Source organism: Bufo bufo, chromosome 4 (genome assembly GCF_905171765.1).
Source record: "Bufo bufo chromosome 4, aBufBuf1.1, whole genome shotgun sequence".
In the NCBI taxonomy this organism is placed as follows: Eukaryota; Metazoa; Chordata; class Amphibia; order Anura; family Bufonidae; genus Bufo; species Bufo bufo.
Genome location: NC_053392.1, coordinates 21,333,496 through 21,338,722, shown reverse-complemented (window position 1 = coordinate 21,338,722; position 5,227 = coordinate 21,333,496).

Genomic DNA, 5,227 nt, shown 5'->3' with positions numbered 1-5,227 from the left:
TAAGGCAAGAAACTCCAGCTTGAAGGAACTGTAGTTCTGGTCGTTCTTCTCAGCTCCCTTCAGGGATCTGCTGGCGTAGGCAATTACCCTCTCTTTGTTATCTTGCACTTGAGCCAACACGGCCCCCAGGCCTCTTTTACTGGCATCTGTGTAGAGGTGGAATGACTTCTGATAATCTGGGTAACCCAGAACAGGGGGTTCAGTCAACTTCCTCTTTAGGAGCTGAAAGGCAATTTCCCGTTCTTCGTTCCATTCAACAGGAATTGGAGTTTTTGGGCTCTTCTTTGGATGCCCCCTCAAGAGTTCCTGGATGGGATCCGCAATTTGTGCGAAATGCGGGATGAAACGCCTGTAATACCCTGCAAAACTGAGAAAGCTTCTCACCTCTTTCACGGTGGTAGGAGTAGGCCAATTTCGGACGGCAGCAAGTTTATCAGGATCAGGCTGTACTCCTTCGGCACTGACAACATGCCCTAGGTATTTTACCGCTAGTTTCAGAAGGTGACACTTAGATGGCTTGATTTTGAGACCATATTTGGTAAGGACTTGGAACACTTCCGCCAGGTGTTCTAGGTGGTCCTCATACGTCTTGGAGTATATAATGACGTCATCTAGATATAACAATACGGTTTCAAAGTTCCTATGGCCTAAACAACGTTCCATCAGCCGTTTAAATGTCCCTGGAGCGTTACACAGTCCGAACGGCATGTAGTTAAATTCAAACAGGCCCATAGGTGTAGTGAAAGCAGTCTTTTCTCGATCTTCTGGGGCCATAGGCACCTGCCAGTACCCACTAGTCAAGTCCAAGGTGGAGAAATAGGCTGATGACCCCAGGGCAGTCAAGGACTCCTCAATGCGTGGTAGTGGATAAGCATCTTTGTGAGTTATTTGATTGATCTTTCTGTAATCCACGCAGAACCTTATACTGCCATCTTTCTTTCGGACAAGGACTAAGGGCGCAGCCCAGGGACTGTGACTGTCCCGGATTATATTAGAGTCTTTTATCTCTTGTATCATCTCCTTCACAGACTGATAGGTAGTAGGTGGTATGGGTCTGTGTCTCTCCTTGATAGGAGGATGAGAGCCAGTGGGTATGGTGTGTTTGATTACACTTACCTCTCCATAGTCTGTGGAATGCTTGCTGAAAGCTTTGTGATGTTCTCTCACCAGCTTCAGAACTCCCTCTATTTGCTCTTTCGGGGTGGATTCGTTCCCCACATGAAGCTCTTCCCACCAGGATGCTGTTGAGGTGTTGGCGATGATGCTGCTGCTCTGTGTGGTCTGGAACGCCTCCGTGGCAGGCAGACGAATCACATCCTGGAAAGACACCTGGAAAAGCTGAGCAACGGGGTAGTGCTTAAAAAGAGTAACGGGGTGATCACCAAAGTTAATTAAACGGACAGGCACTTTACCTTGGGACACGGTCACCAGACTCTTGGCTGTCTGTACGAAGGGGTGATTCTTAATCTGGATGGGTCCACTAGGGCTTGGTAGTCCTGACCCTGGATCCCTAACACCGCACGGTAGCAAAGGATGATCTGAGTATTTGGAGGCAGGATTACTGGCCGGTCGTCCCGGATCCGAACAGTACAAATTTCCCCTTTTTTGTTGGCAAACCTTTGTTGAGCGCACAGCACGCTGATAGTCTGTTGGATGACCCTTCTGGAAGCAGGCAAGGCTGAGGATATAGTTTGGTTCAATGCCTCAAGCACTTCAGAGTAACAGTTTTTAAGAACATTGGTCCCTAGGATCACAGGGTGTCCTCCTTTATCTCCTGCTTGTACCACAATTACACCTTGCTGTGGTAAGGTGGCCTCTCCCACCTGAAGAGTAGGTTCCCAGTATCCGTGAACTTTTACTGGCTTCCCGTTGCTGGCAATGATATCCAGCCAGGACTCTGGTGGCAGGGCGAGGAGACTTGGATCCCAGAACTTGTCAAAGTTCTTCAAAGGGCTTCAAAGGGTACCCCCTTGATACATATTTTAATTTTTGGACGGGATCCAACGTATTTAGGCATCCAGCTTAGATCCTTTGGACCTACTGTTCTACCTCCCGAGGAGCGGTCCTCTGCCTCAGGGGTTGCCCGTTTAACTGCCAGCACATTGATTCAGTATGTCCATATTTCTTACAATGATGGCAGACAGGCTGTTTTCTACCTCTGGACCGGTAACTCGGTCGCCCTTCAGGTTCTTTTGGATATACATCCCTATAGGCAGGTGGGAGTCTTGGAGGAAAAGGGCCTTCATCTTCCAGTATTTTCTTGCATACTTTCTCTAAGCTCAGGGTGAGATGGTTCACTTGCTCCATTAGTGCTGCCACTATATCTGTTATCTGGGTGGCTTGATTGACTCCAGTGAGCCCAACATTAACAGTCTTTGGCTGACAAGCCTGAGGTTCAGGGAAGGCTGCTGGCCCTGCGGCAGGGTTCTGGCCTAGTATACTGATGGCCAATTCTTTAAAGTCCAAAAATGTACAGTGGGGGTGTTGAGCTGACAATATCCGCAGCTGGCCCTTTAAATGCTCAGTACTTATACCCGCAATTAACTGCTCTCTAAGAGTCTTGTCCTGGTCCTCAGCCTCTTGGGGATCCACTTGGACCACAGCTCTCAGCGTCTCTTGTAAGGACAGGGCAAAATCGCGGAGTGACTCCCCAGGCTGCTGCTTTCTGCTGAAGAAACGCATTTTAATTTCGGACACCGTTCTGGCCTCAAACGTGGTGCCGAGACGATCAAAAATCTGCTCCAGGCTACTCTTTTCAGAACGGGGCCACGACATGACTTCCCTGCAGGCGGCCCCTTCTAACTGAGCTAGGAGGATCTCCATTTGTTGCTCGGCAGATATGGGGTAAAGCCGGAACAAGGCCAGTATCTGGTCCCTAATGTCCTTTAACTTATGGGCTTCCCCTGAATAACGTGGGAACCAGGGGGCCCCAAAATAATACAGCATGGTTAGCGGCATCAGGCTTGACGGTGCCGCGGCGGCAGGGGCCCTAGGGTCGGTTGCGGGTACTTCAGAAGGCAAGACTGGGGCCACCTGCCCGATTTCTTCAGGTGCGGACATGGTGTTACTAGGCGGGTATGGCCCTTTAAATGTCAGCGGAGCGGACCGGAGCGAACAATGCAATTAATTTTTTATTTTTTTTAGGTAAAGTCTTTGGTCACTAATAGGGGACCCTCTCCGGTACCCTGGCAGGGGTCGGGAATGTTTCGGTAAAGTAGTCGGAAGGAGCCAGCAAACGGTTAAAGTCGGTACTTACTCCGGTGATGCTCGCTCCAGGTCTCGCGAGATAAGTGGCTTCGTTCGTTGGGCGTCCTGCGCACAGCTTTAGCAGGTAGGCGCGGCCTCTCGCAGCTCCGGGATTCAGGTAGGCGGCACCCTTTTTCCAGACAGGGCGGCGTTTTCCCTCCTTGTTGGCTTGGCGGTGACTTCACCTTGTTCTTTTTCGCGCCAAACGGTCCCACGAGGCGCACTTGTAATCCAGTCAGGTTAAGCGGCCATCTTTAGACGAATCGCTGTCTATTCACTGACAGCAAGCGGTGGCTTAAGCAAACGGCAAACAGTCCAGACAATATAATCTCCACACCGCAAATTATTACAGTTCTCTTTGGCCCAGCAATTTTTCAATAAAGCAATAGGGCTTAGTCACTTTTTAGGTGGATAATGGCACACAGTTTTTGTAATCCAACAATGGCGCGGATATGATCGTATCCTGTTCGTGGTGCCAATTTATGCAGCACACCAGACCTGCAGGGTATTGCGACAGTGAGGTCACGGTTATGGGCAATCGAGGGTTACTCACTTTTTGGAGGAGAATCCTGGGCAGGCATGCGGCAGTGAATGAGAGGTAGACACAAGTTCCTCTGGGGCACACTCTGGATGTAGGGACCAGACCTGATGGTGTGTGAGGTGCCCTGGGTGTTGCAGGTGTTTTGAGTGCCTGAGGCAAGGTCCCTTTAAGGATCGTGACGCCAGTGCCTGTAACGGTGGCACACCGATTTGCAGGAGGATTAATGGAGTACACAGGTGGTAAACCAAACGTTGCTTTACTTTAGGAAACAGTCCAACTTTATACAGACAGTTGCAGTAGGTGATAATGATGCAGTTCTTTATAGTACAAATGCACAGCAGGTTTACTTCACAGCACAGCAGGTTTCAATCTTGCAAGATACTTGGAGAGTATACAGTTAATGCTTTGCAGTATAATGCTGCTCTATCCCCACAGCTATTCTAGCTGGCTGGATCCCAAGGCCCGGATGCCTAATTGCTGGCTTGAATCCTTGGTATATCAATTCCTTCCTCCAGTATTGGCACTTGCTTTAATTATTACAGTACCTTTGCTGATTAGCTGGATTCTCTGCTGAATTAAATAGATGACTGCAGGTTTCTCCCAGGAGGTGCACTCCTACTACTGGGGTGTCTCTACTGAGCTAAGCTTAGCCTCAGGAGCTTCAGGTTGACTAGGTGTCGCTTCTAGTTCCCTGGAATACACTAACTCTCCCCTGTCTGGGCCTACCTATATATAACTAGGGCTCTCTAGCTCCCTCTAACGTCTAGGAGGCTAAACTACACCCTAACAGGCCTGACACCCAGATAACACAGGGAAATACATATTAAACATCACATTAATGCAAAAGACATGTTAACCCTTGTGTAGCGCCCACCTTTACCTAGTGGGACACTACAGAGGTACCAGAGGTACAGATGTAGTTAGCAGGCCGAGTCGTATCCAGGTAGAAATAGTGCAGGACCGAAGGATGAGGCAGAGGCAAAGTCAGACAAGCAATTGGTCAGGGCAGGCAGGACAGGTACAGGTCAGGCAATCCAGGTCGACAACAGGAAAGTCAAGGCAAGCAGGAAGCAGAGTCCAGGAACACAAGCAGAGCTATCAGCTACCTTTGCAGGACACTAAGACTTGACACTGAGGCCTCTGGGAAGGGGGCTGAGCCACTTATATATGTGCAGGAGGGCTAGGATTGGTCAGCGAGGTCACATGATCTATTCTAACCCATAAAGCACAGGAAGTGTTGCAGGAAACAAGCAGCAAACATGCTATGGTAAGTGCTGAAAGGAAACTGTGGAGCGGATCCTAGAACAAATAGTACTTACAAGGACAGAGCCCAGGACTGCAGCAGTGAATGGGAAAGCACTAGCAGAAGATCACCGCTGAACATGGCACCCGGGACCGCTGCGGTAAGCAGGGGAACAGTGGCGCACAGCAGCCGCTGTT